At 41.0% G+C, this 17,121-nt stretch overlaps 1 protein-coding gene across 5 annotated transcripts in view; it reads left to right on the top strand.

Moving 5' to 3' along the window:
• BICD2 (BICD cargo adaptor 2) overlaps positions 1-17,121 on the top strand; it is a 55,092-nt gene that overhangs the window by 1,408 nt on the left and 36,563 nt on the right. The window lies entirely within an intron of this gene.

A 17,121-nucleotide genomic window follows, 5' to 3' on the forward strand; every position in this document is an offset into this window, starting at 1 on the left:
TGTGCTGCTTTTCAGCTGATTTAGGCTTTGCCTTGATTGAAAAACATCTGATACAGCCTAAGAGGTGAATATAGGTGGATTTGACCTGTACAAATTGGATCCAATGGGGCTTAGCTTTAGTTTATTCAGTTGGAGATGGATTTTAAGTAAAATCAGAATACAGTATTTCAAAGGAAAAGTAAATCCTTGTAACAGACTGTTACAAAATCAGCTGAATTGGTGAATGCCCTCACTTCCTGCTTACTATATATCTTTTGGTCTTGTTAACAAAGCTTTATTTTGCTTTTATTGCATTAAACAAGCATAAGCAAAGAGGTTAATTACTTTGAATTACATGGCTATAAACTTGTTAACTAAATATGCAAGCTGAACAGATATGCTGCTGTTCCTAAAGCCATTTGAGACCAGCAGAGTTACAGCATCATACAGGAGCAGAAACTTGGAAGTCAAGGGCAGAGGCAGTTGTAGAGTTGAGCTCAAGGGAGAGAAAATTCAGTAAACCCAGTTGGTAGGTGGAGAGGTTACAGGACCAGCCCAACCTCATTCAGCAAGGCAGTGCCTGACACACCAGTGGGAGCCAGGATGCCTCCATCACAGATAGTGGCTTTAGTCACTGGGCTGTGCTATGTGTGTTGCAAGCTTTGACCTGCAGATGGAAAAAAGCTTGATGATACTGTCTTTTCATTCTTTTAGGGCTGTAACAATTGAGAAGCTTGTAAAAGAGATTAAAAAGAAAAAAGGCAGAATCAGCAATGATTCACTCTTTTTTGCTTTTAACATTTTGAAGGATTTGCTTTGTGTGGTAATGAACTGCTCTAATTAAGTCAAAACCTGGGAAGCAGATAATTCTGGGAACAACTTGAGGACTCTTATAGCCTACTCAGGGAAAGAGCATTGCTCCTCTGGCTTTCTTGTGATGCTGTGCAGGAATCTGGTTTGCTGTAGATCTTGTAAACCTTTAGCAGATGTATGAAGCATATGCTTGGAGAAGGAGTTTATCATCTTTGCTGTTTTATACAACTTCTTGTTTTTCCCACACTCAGCTAGAGGAGTGCTGCATACACGACTTGTCATACATGTTATGCTCCAACCTAAAGGGATGCCACCTTGGGTTAAGTTGTTCTTGGGGAATGTGAGAGATTGATGTGAAACTAGAACAGTATTTCTTTCCATCTGTTGCTTCTTAACTGTAACTCCATGCAGGCTTTTAAGATATAGCCCTTGTAGTCTCTATAGAGCTTACTTTGTTCATCTATGTTGGGAGAGCTAAGCGGTACAAGGCCATGTTAGGCAGGGTGTGGAACAAGCATACGGTGGTTTTCTGTCCTGCTGGGTATTGTAGATTTGGATATGCTTTAATTAGTTTAATATTATGAATAACTCCTGTATCGTGGCCCTATTCATACCGTAGGTAAATGGGTTCAGAGCATGGGAACTTTGTAATGCAGTTTGTTGAAAGTACAGGCTTTTCTGCTATAGTCATCAGATCTTTCTGGCCAGATTCTCCTCCCTGCCACCCAGTGAAATTCAGAAATTTCAGGGCCTTAATCTCCACTGTTGTATCCCTTTGGTGAATGTGAATGGCACTGTCAGAGCCATTTGGCTCCCGTTTGGTAAAGGTGTCAGTGTACTCTCAGAATTGGCAATCCAAGTTGTCCTGGTGAAAATGGGGAGCTGCTCTGTCCTTGCACTGCTGAGCCTTCACACCAACCCCTTTTTAAGGGGTCAGATTTTCTCTAAGATTGTTCTTTTACTTGTATGTGTGCTGACTTGATCTGATATATTTTTAAGGTACTTTCTGCTGCATTTCTTCTGTAATTATATTTGACAGAACAAAACTGAAATACAAACTGTCTTCCCAGGTAGACTTACTGTTATTTGCAGTACCACCTTTGCTTTTGTAAAAGGGAATTAATCGTTACTATAGCTTGAAATTATGATAAATGTTTTCCCTAGTTCAGAGAAATAAGATACTGATTTTCTTGTAGTGAAATACTACATTGTTTTGTGAACATATAACTTTATTAATTTTTTACTCCATCTAGGAGATGAACTAACTAATTTTTTTCTGTAGGCTTTGTTTCAGCTGGTAAGTCACCATGCAAGCCTTTGTGATATTGCTAATTATATAAATTACAGGGCTGACTACATGCCTGAGCTGGGACATTTTTCTTACATACAATCACACCTTTGTGCACTCCAGCTCACAAAAGTGATTGTCTGAGGATTCAGTTATTTCTTTCCTGATGATTTGTGGGGGAATGTGGCATGGAAGGTTTGTTTGAAAAAGAGGTTATCTGCTTTGCTTCAGGGTTGCTTCAAGATGTCAGATTTATAATCAACTGCTAGCTCAGTTATGAAACTGGCTACTGTCCAAAGCCTCTTTCTGATTAAGAGATTATGTTGTATTTGTGGTTGTAGAATTGTGTTTAAACTGTTGGAAAACATGGGTGTTATGATTAATTATTTCTGTAATAATGCAAAAATTCGTAAGTGGACTATGTCTATCCTTAAAGTCTAAAAGCACATGTCAGTATGTCACAGTTAGTGTAATGTAGATGGTTTTTAAGGGGGGAACAAGCTTACAAGAGTACTGGCAGTGATCTCCACGGGGCTCTTAATTTCTTTGTATGGTAACAGTGGCCCTTGTTTCTGTTTTTTTGCCTTTAAGAATCATGTATTGACTTAAATACCATGTTATGACTTCTCTGTAGATGATTCCTGGGTAATCTTGCAAGCTGACTTTGAAAGAAACACTCAGATAACACCTTGCTGCTTCATTTCTCATGAAGCCTAAGTGGGGCATATGATGCAGATGAGATGATGTGTCCCAGCCTGTAATATTTGTGCTGTTTGAATTTATGTTGAGGCAGGGTGTAGAAGATCTGTGATTGCTGACAGAAGTTTTGCTTAATTGACTTGCATATGTACTAGTTAATTGGGTATGTTATATTTCATCCAGGCTGGTTTAACATTTCATTATGTTACATTTTATTAATATAACGTTTAACTGGTTCTTCAGAAGTGAAGGAGAAATTGCCTTTCCTGTCTACCTCATGTAGTGCTGTGTACCTTGTAGACAGATATTGTAAACTGCTTGCTGAAGTAGCAGTGAGTTTCCCCTCTGGATTTGTCAGATCATTTTGGCAGTTTGTACTGCTATGCTCATTTTGTGTGTTAGAACCTAAAGGCAAAGAGGGAAGAAACAGCTAGGCTATAGGTACCTAACAAACCCATGACAGACTGGGATTAGACCCTCTGTGCACATGAATCAATGCTGGATTGACCAAGTCTTTGTATTTAATCATGGTAAATAATGATGTTCAGTTGCAGTACCTCTAAGGCCTTGGGTACACGTCTGCAGCCTCTTTCTAATAAATATTCAGGTGATGTATTGATTCCTGCTGAAAGGAAAGGACCTTAATGTTGTTTGAGATTGCCTCTAACTTTGCAGCACTGTTAAAATCAAAGGGTTTAATGCATAAAATTAATGTTTATTGAAATAGAACAGCTTAGGTGAAATTTAATTCTGGTTATACAGAAGTAAATCTGGAGTAGGAAAAGTACAACTGCAAATTGAATTTAGGAAACTGATAGTAATTTTTCACATACTAATAGAAAATGGTTATGCTTTCCTGAATTTGTCTTGAGGACTTAATGGTGAGTGTTACTTGGACTTCAATACCTGCCACACTTGAAATGTTAGAACACAATTGCTGTGTCTCCTGTCAAATCAGACTGAAAGCTGTGGGTGGGGTAAGCAAAATATTCCTGTGTGAATTAAACCTCTTATATTTTGATAAATCATAGTTGCTTTATATGAAGAATAGAGGCACCCCTGATATTAATCTGATATTTGCAGTGATATAGACACTTAATACCATGTTTTGGAGAAGCTACTTTTCTCACATATCCTTATTTAGGAAAAAAACAAAATGTGAAAAATTAAACATTCCAATTTTTCCTGGTATACTGGAAATAGTAACCTGTAATGTTTCATGTTACTAAATTAATTTTCTTTGACAGTGTTCCTTTAACTGCCTTTCTTAAAAATAATAAATAATATTGAAGTGATGATTTCAGATTATTTTATGAAATTGTTGGATATTCTTCTTGGTCTTTTTCTGATAAAATTAATTATACCTTATGTATTAGAACAACCATAAGTATTTGGATGAATAGTAAGGACCTTCAGGTGGAATTATTTTAAAATCCCCCATGTTTCTGCAGAAGTAGTTTTCCCTAAACTGCTGTAGTCTCAGCTGAGAGGTGGGTCTTGGGGAAAAGTAATTTTTTACTTTTAGTTTGAGGTGTTTGTCTGTGCCTTGGCCCAAAATGAGGTGTGTCCCTGGCCTCCAGCAAACATTAGATAATTTGTTTCTAAGTTTTTCCATTAAGTTTAACCCAAGGTTTCAATGTTGGGCAGCAGTAGTGCAATTTGCTACCTATTTTTCCCTGGAAGTGTGGCAGCGCTGAGTGTTTGCTGTCCTGTGGAGGGGATGTAGTAAAACTATGCTGTGGAACTGAGCCAGATTTTCTTTGTTATTTTTCTTTCTTTTGGTTTTGTTCTTAAATTAGGTCAGAACCCCAGTTTGGGTCACAGGCATGTTGTACATGGCTGTGCAGGTACCACCTCACCTAGAGTGTGTTAAAGGAGCAGCAAACAAGGAATGAGAAGAGCATCTTCAGCTAGTCTTTCTGCTGAGCTTGGCAGTGAAGCTGCTGCTTTAGCAGCACAGGCAGCAGCTGCACAGCACGCGCGGTCTGTCTGGCCTGGCTGCTGGGAATTAGCAGTACTAGGGATGCTGCAGTGGCAATGTTGTTGTCAGGCTGGTGGCTTTGGTTGAGGTCTAACTAAGGACTAAGATGTAGTCTTTCTTGTAGCATTTCTTGTGTTTACACAAATAAATTGTTCATTAGAGCCTTGCATTTGGCATCCTTCAATGTGCAGACTCAGATGAGGGTACCTGGGAGCTGGGACTTGAAGGTGGAATGGGAGGCTGCCCCGGTGTTCAAAGAACAGAGGCAGACCATCTTTGCATAAGAAACACTAGACCAAATGCTGCATGCTTGTGGCTTCTCTGTACAGGAGCTGCAGGGGAAGATTCCTTCCAAGCAGTATTGCTGAGTACTGTAGTGAACTCAGAGGGCTTCACAGTGGGGGATGTCTGTGTGTTCCCACACCCCGGAAGCGGAATTTTGTGCAGCCCCCTGATGTGGCAGACGTTCTGCCTGGAACCTGCAAGTCTTAAACCTAGAGTCACTGGTGTTTTGTCACATGGGCTGTTGTGGTTTCCTCATTTCAAATCTTGTTTCGTTCTTTCAAAATCTATGGAAACATGCTGGCTAGTTTCAGGGGTATTAATACCCACTATATCCCTTTGACTTAATACCAAAAATATCCCTTTGACCAGACTTTCTTCTAGTCTGCAAGACAATTCTAATGATTTGGAAAACTGCCTGAATTTACTAGGAGGAGGCAGGAGGGTGGGAACAGCAGTTCTCAAGTCTGTGCACTGCCACCAGACTTAATAGATTCACCATTTCCTCTTTCACTCTATGAAAGTGGATGTGAGGTTGTGACTAATCTGTAGCAGCTTCAGGCTGTAAGATGACTTCCAGAGGGTGATGCATACTCCAGGCATTCATTTGCTTTCTTTCTCTGCTTTTGGCAGAGTGCAGAAAATTGTTTGTTCAGATTTGGTAACCCAGCAACAGAGGAATATAGTGTGGGTTTGAAATACGGTCTACAAAACCTCAGCAGAGGGAAATGACATAGATCAACTCTGCCATCCATATGAATGGAGGACCCTCCATTTCAGAGAAGAGCCGAAGTTTTAGGTGTAATAGCTGTAAACTGTGTCTTTTTTCTTTGTTTCCCCATTCTCCAGCTCATCTTTCTTCTTTCTACCTCCAGCTTTCCTCCTCCTCTCTTTTCAGCTGTTTTCTGGCTGAAATGTACACCAGGCAGCAGATGTCAGGCTCACCTCACTTTGGAGTGGGGACTTACCTGAGGAGTCTTCTAAAAGGTGTGGTCTGGTTTGCCACTGGGGCTCTGAGCAAGCAGGCACATGGGGCTAATTTGGAATGATTGGCTCCGGCATAGTTGAAGCTCAGTATGGGAATGGATGTGGATTCTCTGCAGTCCTGTGTCCGTGTTTGGAAAGCAGCTGTGCCATACGAGGACCTATACAGCTCTCACTGAAACAAGTGGTGTGTCTGGTGGAGTGCTGAGCTGTGCTGGATGGCCCATGCATGCTGCAGTCCTTGGTCTCCTTAAATGATATTTTTTCACTCCTCAGTTGTTGCCAATGTGCAGTGTGGAGCTTGGCAAGCTCCCAGCATGGTGCAGAGTGCTGTGCTGTAGGCAGTGAGACAGTATTTGGTAAGTTCATTAAGAAGTCCTTCTGCATGTTCAGTGTCAGTGCTGTACAGAACTGGGCCTGTAGTTCAGCTCTGGCTCCAAGGCAGAGAAGTATACTGAGATAATACCGTAACTGGTATCCAACCTGCCCAAACCAAACAAGATTTATTACTTCCTGTGCACAGAGAATTTGCTACATCTGATTTTCCAAGGTCAGAATCCACTGTATTTTCTGATGAAGAATGATGTTTGTGTGGATCTTGTTCTGTTGTATCAATGGGTTATTCTAAACCAGAAGGGATTTACTTGCATCTTGCTGCACAAGGCTGTATGTGTTTTGTGGGAGAAATTTGGTTGTGATGCCCAGAGTGACTGAGTAGCATGACATATCTGTAGTCTACTCAGCCCTCTAGCTCTTGGAACTTCTCAACAATGTGATACTAGGAAGGAAATGAAAAAATCCATTTTCAAGCAGTCAGTATATAATTAGTTCGTGGTTTTCTACGATGTCATTTGGAGAGAGCATTTGGCCTCTGAAATAGGAATTGGCTATTGTTGGATGAGTGTGACTGTCCCCAACAGGTCACAAGCAGTAACAAGAGTGTCATGTGGCATGTGCCCTCAGCTTTGGTACATACTATCAAACGAAGAAAGGTCATCTTGCCAAAACATACTTCCCTGATAATTGTAGGTCTCTGATCCAGCAGAAATCATGCAGCAGCAGTCCAGATTTGAATTTTTCTCTAGCTCAGTTTAATACAGTAGTTTTATGAGACTTGTATCCATGTGAATAAAAGCTTCTGTCTAACTTGTATCTTGATTCACTGTGGTCACCAGCTGTGCAAAGCAATTCCACTTGGCTCCCTTTTGGAGATGCTTTCAGAAAGTATATGGTTTTAACCAAGAAATGGCTAGCCAGCTTCACATGAAAGTTTGTCTTTGCAGACAGATAAGTCAAGTCTGTCAGTGGTGGAGAGCTGATCTTTGTCTTACACCAGATTTGCCTGTTAATAGCTTGGTATTCTCTTGCTCAAGGTGGTCTATTGGGGCAAGCATGCTAGGTGCTGTGACGGTGAGCAGCAGAGATGGGATGTTCCCTGAGAAGGTGCCACACTGCAGCACATAGCTGACTTAGAAACTGATGAGAGATTGTATTTTTTGAGTGAGAGTGAGATTCATGTTGCAGTGGTTGGCATAGATGAAAAGGGTTCAGGACGTGCTGATGAGGAGCATCTGCAGGTAGGAAGGTTCATATGGATGCACTAGACACTTCTGGCTCTTGGTGCAGTTTACAGGGTTGAGTATAACATCTGCTTCCACCTGAAGCTCTGTCAGGTTGCCTTTCAGACATATTTGACTCAGGCACAAAATGCAAAATATAAGGCATTTTTGCAAGTTTCTTCTTTAGGGGTTATTGATACCTCCTTTTTTTGCATGTATGTTCTATACTAATTGAGTCCAATTCAGGAAGCTGCTTAAAGGTGAGCTGAAGCCAAAATATCCAAACTATTGCCTGAGAAGCAGGACCACTTGCACTTAATGGCTAAATTAGAGCAGTGTTTGGGGAGTAGGATTGTTTTAAAACATTTCCCCCTCCCCCCAGTGGATGCAACAAAGTCTTGTTCTAAGATTGTCCAGTAATCATAGAAATATTTTAAGACCAGATTTGAGTGACTTGGAACAAATCAAGCTGTGGAGTTGTTCAGCTCTAGCCTCCAGTATTATTTGTATTGCTACAGAGCAGTCCATAAAAACTAAAGACTGAGCCTTAGCAAATACATAAATAACCACAAACACAGTGTGCCATATGTAACATATTTTCTATTTTTTGCCCATAGGTTATGTGGCCTTCATCTTGGGAGTCACTGAAAACCCAACTGGACAATGTCCTGAGCATGTTTTTAGTGGTGACCCTGCTTTAAGCAGGAAGGTTGGAGTATATAACCTTCAAGAGCTCCCTTCCAGTCTTCAGTATCTACAATTCTGTTACTTTGTTGCTTACATATGTATGCTTTTTACATACTGTGCTTTAAAATATGCCCCATAGTTTAAATTCTGAAGTTTGAACTAATTTTTATGGTTCACCCCCTCCTGCTCTATTTAGTCAGTGAATACACACACTGAAGGATTGAGTAGCTGAATCTACATTTTACCAAGTGGAGCATGTGAGATATATTAGTTGTGTGTCTGGACTTCAGGAAGGCTGAAGGAATACTGTCTACTGTGACACTTGCAGTATTACCCCTTATGAAAGGAATGCAGAGAAGAGATAATAATCTGTCACTGTTAGGCATTTCATGGGTTTTATAGTTTTATTCCTGCATGTAGGCTTTTGCAGTGATCCTACTAATCACTCTGATGTTTGGCGATTTTGAAGCCTTCCTCTCACCTCTGCATGTATTCTGCATCATTCAATTCTCTATACTTGTAAACTGCTAATGTAATTCCTTAAACAATGTGAATGAATTGTGGTTACCTTTAACTTCTGTGGGGTTCTGGAGTGGGAAAAATCCTGTATTTCAGGATTAATTTTCACTCATGTGAGCCATAACACTTTTCTGTCCTTCAGGGTTCACAGTGGAGGTAAGCACAGTAATGAATTGAAACTATAGCTAGGACTTTTCATGGCTTGACTGAGGCTTAAGTATATATCTTATGGTCTTTGTGAAATCTGGGAGGGTTTTAGGAAGTAGAGAGAGCCTCTGAAGGCTGGGTTGTAGACTTTTTGTCAAGGCTGCTGATAGTGGACTTGACCATTGTCTGTCCTGGAAGTTTGGAGGAAAACCTTCCCATTGAAATATTCTGATTTCCAGGCTTGCATGGAAAGGGAGAGTGCAGCTTTCCTAGCAGTGTTATGTTTCAGACAACTTTTCCACCTGGGCACTTAATAATAAATCAGCTTATTCTTATTTTCTCTCTGTAGAAGGAGACAAGGAGAAGTGCCTAGTCATTTCACTTGGGAAACAGGTAGAAGCCAAACTATAAGAGTACAGTAAAGGAATTTTGTGGGACACAGCAGCAGCAGCTATTTTATATATACATATATATATATATATATATATATATGTATATATATGTGTGTGTGTGTGTGTGTATGTATATATATGTATATATATACACACATATAAAAAATAGCTCCTCCACTTGTTTGTAGCTGGTTGTTCTAATGTAGCCTGTGTGGCCAAGTGCTCTAAAATATAAATGCCTTATTGGGACTGAAGCAAATGGACCCTTTTAATGTGACACAAAGGCCATTAACATTAAAATTGATCTGATGTTCCCTTTGACCTCCCTATTGTTAGGGCTTTTGGGGAGGATAGTGAGGTATTAATTCCTTTCATGCTCCTCAGTGTGAGAGACAACAGCTGGGGAACATCTTGGAATCTGGCTCATCCAGGGAGGCTTTTGGGGCTGGCGAAGACTCTGTGAGGCATCTGTTTGCTTTTAACGTTCTTGGCTCTGGGAATTGTGAGAACTGGCCTCAAAGAGCATTTATCAGCCCTGTGATCTGCCACTCTCAATGTGGCTATGTATGCCCTTTTTCCCACAATAGACCTGAAACAGCATTAAGGTTGATGCTGTATTTCCTATGTGTGCTTTATGAGAAATGTATTTTTTTGTTTTATTATCATTGTTCTCTGTGGCAAGGGTCATCTCCATAGAAAGTGATTAATTTGATGAAAGTATTTTTCTTGCCCTGAGCACCATTTGTTGCCTGGTACCATGCTGTGCTAGTCATGTGTTAGCTTTGTCTTACTGCACAGAACATTAGGCTTTGTATGAAGAATGTGGCCTTAATCTTCAGTAGGTACTGTTGAACAAGGGAACAGAGCCTTCATGAGATGTGGAGTTCATGCAGATCCAAGTTTTATTGCATTGCCTCTTAGTTTAGTGAGGCTCTAAAGCAAGATTTTACTTCTAAAGGATTCCAGAGCTATCAGGAACAGCCTAGTACTTGGTGTCTGTGTACCCAGGAATGCTCTCCAGTGCTCAGGCTTAGGTTGTTTAATTCTTGAATTGTTTAATTTCTCTATTTGTGTTTTAAGAACTGTCTTAATGCTGCCTTTGGAACTGGTGCTGCAGCAGAGTGTAGTTGTAGTGTTTTCCTATTTGATTACTGATCTAGTGTCTTGAAATTTCAGGTCTGTAGATAATAGGTTTATGTCTGTTTCTCTTTGTTTTTGCTGTGCAGAAGGCTGCAGTAATAATGGAAAAGTTGTGTTTGAGAAATTTGAATAACATCTGTGGGGATGGTTTGAGTTCCTCTTACTCAATTTCTTTAAGTTTTTTCTTTAACTTTGTGACCTTCACGTGCCTAAAACTGATGTCTGTTTATAATGCAACAAATCAATTTGCTGAAATTCAAGCTCTAAATATGAAATGAACTCCTGGAGAGACAGAATTCTTCCTTGTATTCTTTAAAAGTAACACTGGTCTGTTTCAGTGTGTCATAGAGTACAAGATGCGACTCTCAGTTCTATGTTTGGATCATAATTTTATTTTGGACTAATTGCACTTTAGATATCAGTCCTGTATGGATGTATCCAGTGTTTCATTTGAGAATGAACAGCAAGTGTAGCAGTGACATTGAATGCAAGGAAGTGTAATAATGTCCGACGATAACTAATAATATACTCTTGAGTTTCTTCTAAGGTGTTCTTGAGTGCAATGCCGGGCTACTTGGTGTTGAACTTTCAGAACTTGGAAGTTTTTAGAAAGAATGCCCTGAGAAAATTACACAATTACTGCTCAGATTTTCTTCCAGGGTAGGAGACAAACTTCAGCCGTAGGCTAAGAAACTGGAAGCAGTTAGGGCACAAAGAGGATGAGGCTGCCCTTTCATATCTGAAGTGTACAAGCAGCTTACAGGCTCATGTCTCTTCTTCCCACTCCTACTTCATCCTGCAAGTCGTTTTGTTCCTCTTCCTTGGTTTCCTGTTGAATTCCATTGCAGTTGCTGATGATCCTGCTGCTGCTGTTACCTTGTGCCATTGTCTTGACTGTCATCTTATCTTTTCCCTTGGACATATGCTCTTTGCCTCTTCCTTACAAGATTTGCTTTCTTCCTTGCCACTAGTACTTCTCATGGCTCCTCATCTAATCAGTCGCACAGTTTTCTTCTCCAACTCCCAGCCTCCATGCCGCAGAGTTCTTTCTCCCCTCACTGGTTCCCAGTAAGCTGAGATGGCTCAACCAGCTGGGCAGTGGCTTCATCTTTCAGGCCTGAGGCTGTCAGAAATGCCAGGCACTGCCCGGCATGGGTAAGAAGTGGAGAGGAAGGGGGTTAAACCTTGTGTTAAGGCCTTGTCTATGATTATTTTCGTTGAACTTAAAAAAAAAAAAAAAAAAAAGCTGGCCTGAGTTAAACTGCTGTAGGCTTTGGGCTATCCTATGCCAGCCTAAACTTGGATTAATCCAGCACAGATGTGAAACACACATTACTGCTGCAGCAAAATCTGTTTGAACAAGAATTACATTTTCCTGGGTGCCAATCTGGAAGAGCATTTTACTTTGCTCCAAATTAGAAGATATTTGTAACAGGCTCCTGAGCAGCAATGGGCTACTGGGAACTCTTGGCAGGGATCTGGCAACCTTCCACCGGAGGCATGTCATGTATCTGCTTTAGCAGAGTTCTCGGTGCCAGAAAATACATCATGACACCTCTCTTGCCCTGTCACCAGAGAATGGCAGAGCTGAGGTCAGTGGGGATCTTCTTCTGCTGACTGGGCCATACTGATTGTTCTGGTTTGAAAAAGCAAAACCAGTGAGAGACTTCAAGTCAGAAATACAATTTATTGGGAAAAGAAAAAAAAAAAACTAAATACATGCAATAATACAAAAGGAAAGAAAACAACCACTGACAGAGTCAGAATACAACCTGACACTCTGGTGGTGGTGGGAGTACATATTGGAATGGCTTCAGTCTTCCCAAAGTGGCAGATGTGGTTCTGTCAGATCTTGTAGAAGGGTGTAATCTTCCTCTGATGGTGCAGTGGAGAAACCCCAGCTGTTCCCAGTGGGAAACTGCCCAGATTAAATTCAATCAGGAAATGCTTGTCTCCTCCCTCTGGGCGGAGCATCCCACAATGGGATGATGTAATTTCAACACTCATGCAGTGACATTGAATGGGTCATTAACAACAGATATCTTTCCCAGGGGGAAAGATAAGAAGATAAGAGATAAGGAGGAGGTAGAAAAGATAAGAAGAAACTGTTCAGAGATGGGAAATGAATAACGTCTTGCATTTCAACCTGGGACACTGATACCAGAAGGCAGGAAGTGGGCATATCCCCAATACTGGATCTTTGCCAAACCAGCTGGGTCACACTGGGCAGAGCTCTGGGTGGTACTGGCAGCTGAGCCCTTCTGAAGGCTTTGGCTCCTCGGTGCACTGTGGCAACCCCACATATCCTACCCAATCTGAATGCCAATGAATGAGGGGTTTGTCTCTGTAGTTGTAATGCAGCTGTGTGGCCCCTGCATTCTGCGCCATCAGTCCAGTGGCCTTGGGCAGCTGTCTGGGGACACCATGAGCTGGCTCTCTGCTGCTGGCCTGGGAGCTGTCACTGACTGCCTGGAAGCTTTGCAGGATAAAGGCTTTTCATTGCTGCCAGTGTCTGCCAACTCCTATTGCAATTAAAGGGTAATCTTTTCTAAATGGTGCTAAATTAAGGCTTAATCCCTCCCTCATGGCACATAAGAGGATGAATCCCTGGTTTTCTGAAAACAGCTTATTGTTTGGGCCACTCTCCAACCAACCTGTACAACAATGGTCCTGGATGGTTTGTTTGTGGAGAAGACTCACGCATTTTTATCGCATTTTGGTCGGTCTGCCTGTAGATGCAATTCCAGTCCCCTATGAGGTGTATGGAGAAGTAGTTATTTACCACTTCCTTGTATGGCTCATACCATATGAAACTTGGGAGGTACCTGTTGCTGAAGTCCTTACCCTGGATGCTGTGGTGATGGGAGATGACTTTGCCTGTGACTGTGTGTACTGGGTCCGTGCTGTTGGCTGTCTACTCACCAGCCACCAGCCATGTGCTGTGTGAGTGTTACATCAAAGCAAACATTCCTGGCAGTATGGATTGGTTTGTTTTAATCAAGGTAGCTGTGTGCATAAAACTGTAGTTTAAATTAGTGTTGTTACATAAGGCTACTGCCACAACATAAATCAATGAGGGGGGTTAACTTTTCACCGCTCTTGGAATTGCTGATCTGGATTAATAACCAACAAATTTCACCTTTGGGGACAGGAGGAGACTGCCTTTCATGCCCTTGTTAAGACTAGGCTTTTATGCCTCTCCTTAGGGGAACTACTGTGTCTGTAGAGCAAGATGCAGTCAAAATGTTTATTTGCTCATAAATATGTGGATTTGTTTAAAGAAAATGCAGTCAAATAGGATGGAGGGAGGGAGCAGTAATGGGGACACAAGTTTGTGGGCAGGTCATCAGTGAAACATATCCAGAAGCTTGCTTTGAGTCCATGTTTTTGCACAAGTTTCTTGAGGAGAAAAAAGTAGTTTAGAGATTTTTGGTGGGGTTCTAGCAATAGGATCTGAAATATAATATTATATAAAATCCTCTTAAAATCCTTAGTATGTAAAACGTTTTTTTCCATCCTGTTCACTTATGATTCTATATAGCAGTGTCTGTAGCATTACTACAAAGATCAGACCTGGTGTGGGCCTTCTTGATCTGTCTGCAGCCTAGGAGTAGGTGGCTCCTGAATAGTCTGGTCCTCACCCAAGTGCTAGAGTGAGTGGTGCTGGCAGAGGAGTTCACATGTATCACCTCCTCAGGTGTGTGACCTTGGGCAACTGAACCTTCACAGAGATGTTTAAATTATTAATAGAGGCAACAAAACCTGTCTTGTGTTCCTACTGAACATGAGGTAAGAACTTAAGATGTGTTTATTTGATTTAGGATGTGTTTTCAGTTAGCAACCACGTGAAGGGCCACTGGCTGGAGGATAGTGACAGGCATTAATGAATCTGTGACAGACATTCCCCATCTAAGAAAACAAAAACATAGGCAGAACAGAAGAGTCAAACAGCTGCTGTGGTGACAAGTGGCCTTTGAATTAATGCTTGGAACAGATAAAGAGTGGTGGTCCCTTACATGTCCAAAATCCCAAATGAAGTTTCCTGTATGCGTTTTTTTAACAGATGATAATAACATTGATTTCTTTTCAGTGGATCTGGCAGTGAGAGCACTACTCAGGAATGTAAATGTTCCTCCTGCGTCCTGCTGTGCAGCTCTGCTTTGCTGCACTGTCCTGCCCTGCTGAAATCAGGGGTGTGACGAAATTATGAGAGAACAAAATAAAATCAGATCTATTATTTGGAAGAAAAATGATTCCTTTTTATTTTTGAGTAATACTTTATTGTCTCTTCATTAGTACTCCTTATAAAAAGAGCGTCTGAACTTAGCCCTTACCTCTGTGTATGCAGTTCTGTCTTGTGTTGTTGCAATCTGGGATCTACTATTCGTGGTCAGGATTTTGTGTTTCTCATGGTGGCTGAATTTATTGCCTACCACACAAACCGCATAGTTCTGCACACCTTTACACAGGAGGTGTGAAATCATATGGGACCTGCATCACTAGCACTTCATACCTGGGTTTGCAGTTGGAAGCAAATAACCATGGAGATTTCTGTCTCCTGAGATGATGAAGAACATGTAATGATTTTTAAATTTGTCTGGAGGGGGGAGAAAATCATTCCCTTATGTGTACCTACAATGTCTCAATATTATTATTTGGAAATTAATTCTTTAATGAAATACAAGATTTATTTATGGTTTGACGTAGCTGTGTAAAGCTATTTTAGGAGCTCTGTGATCTGTTTTTGAAGTCTCCAAAATTCAGAGTTGATTTACTATCCTTTAATTCTGAATATCCAGGGCCTTAAGACAATGTAGATTATTCAAGTTTCTTGTCTTTGAAAATTTCCTTTCTAATAATTTTGGAGGTTTCTCACTATGTGTGAATCCATCATGCTCTTTCAGCTCTTACTTGTTTTTCACTGGATCCTCTGAAGCACTGGTGTCATTTCAGGTTTCAGACCTTGGCCTTGGACTCTCCCAAGACAGAGCTTTTTCAAGACATCCTTTGGAACTTGTAATGATCCATATTTTTGTTAATTTCTAACTGTAGTTAACTGCTCTTTGTGTGTAGTTAATGTTTGCTGTGCAATTTTCTGAAGAGTTAGGTAATTTCATCTTTTCTGTGTTAAATTCTGTGAGTTTTGATGCATCTTTTAACTTTGAAGAATTTTTAAATATGTTTTTCTTCTCTGACAAGATGCTATGCAGTTCAGCCAATAATTTAAAAATCTATGCAACTTCTCTTTACAGTCTTGTAATTAACAAAGAAAGACCACCCTTTGCCATGTCCAATAATAATCAGGCTCTTGTCCTGTTATTATTCAGTCATTTATTTTAACTAATTCTGCTCTCTTTTCAGTAGCCAGCAATTGTGCTTGATTAATTTGAAATCTGAGGACAGCTTTTTCTTGACCCTTTGCTGTTGCTTGCTTGCTGCTGCATTTCTGGCAAGGACAGAACATTGTGGCTTTGTTTGGATATTTTCTGAAGCTCCATTTTGGCTTCTGGCAGGGATTTTAAAAATTTTTATTTTTTATTTTTAATTAAAGTTTCTGTGAAAGTTTTCTGAAGTCAGGAACAGACTGTGTTCACAAGCTATGTTTGGGTTTCTCAGATTGCATCCAATTTAGAGAATTCGCGAGTTTATCTTGATTTTGGTCATTGGGCCTCGCTGAGGTAAGGACTCCTGTTGCAATTAGCAGTTCTGTCTTGCAAGCAATGAGGCTCATTGACTTCCTGTGGTACCATCAGGCCTGAACTTTGGAGACTGTGGGGTTGCTCATAAGGTAGAAAACAAAGCTAAATTTAAATATTGAAAAGTATTTGAATATTTGGAGAGAAGAGGCACTTGCTTTGCATCTGGTAGTGTCGTGGTGATGTAGGACCGCTCAGATGGCCACAGAGCAGTGACACATCGCAGGATCACCTGCAGTCTTTTTAGGTGTGCTGGATGCTGCTAGAATGGGCTTGAACAAAGGGGCAGGATCCATAACATGTTCGGCATGTATATGATGGTGTGCAGATCTCTCTGTTGGGCTGTCTGTTTTAGCCATAACTCCTCCTCTCAAGGACAGTGCCTGTTATTGCCCTGCTTTGACAGGTATTCTGCTCCAAAATGAGCAGTGAGTGCTGTAATCCTGACAGGGCCCTGTAAAAATAGCTGCCAGTGTGCTTGTGCTGTCATGTGCTGAGAGGCTTTCTCCCTTCCTGTGCGATGCTGCTGGGACCCCTCCAGGGATGGAACCCAAAGGGAAGCTTCTTTTTCCTGTTTGCCAGTGTTTAAGTCATGCATCAGGGCTTCACTTCCTCCTTAATTTTGTATCTCTTTTTCCTAATCCTCCCCTTTACTCTAGAAAGTGTCTCATGGAGTTGAGCAGATAGAAATGCACTTTTCCTCCCTTTTTTAAGCTATGGTAAAACCTTGTCCTTGAATTGTTTCTGACACTGACACCACTCTCAGACAGACATCTGAGGGCGCTGGGCAGTACCTCACCAGCCACATCAAGTATTGATTGAGCTGTGTGCTCCAGATTAACTGGTGCACACCAGTGACTTGGCCATGTAGCTGTTGCAGCTGGCAGTTGCTCTCTACAGGGTGTTTGTAGAAATTGCATTGCGAGAAGAAGGCTGAGTTTTGTCCCTCTCCCTT

The sequence above is a fragment of the Anomalospiza imberbis genome, chromosome 11 (genome assembly GCF_031753505.1).
Source record: "Anomalospiza imberbis isolate Cuckoo-Finch-1a 21T00152 chromosome 11, ASM3175350v1, whole genome shotgun sequence".
In the NCBI taxonomy this organism is placed as follows: domain Eukaryota; kingdom Metazoa; phylum Chordata; class Aves; order Passeriformes; family Viduidae; genus Anomalospiza; species Anomalospiza imberbis.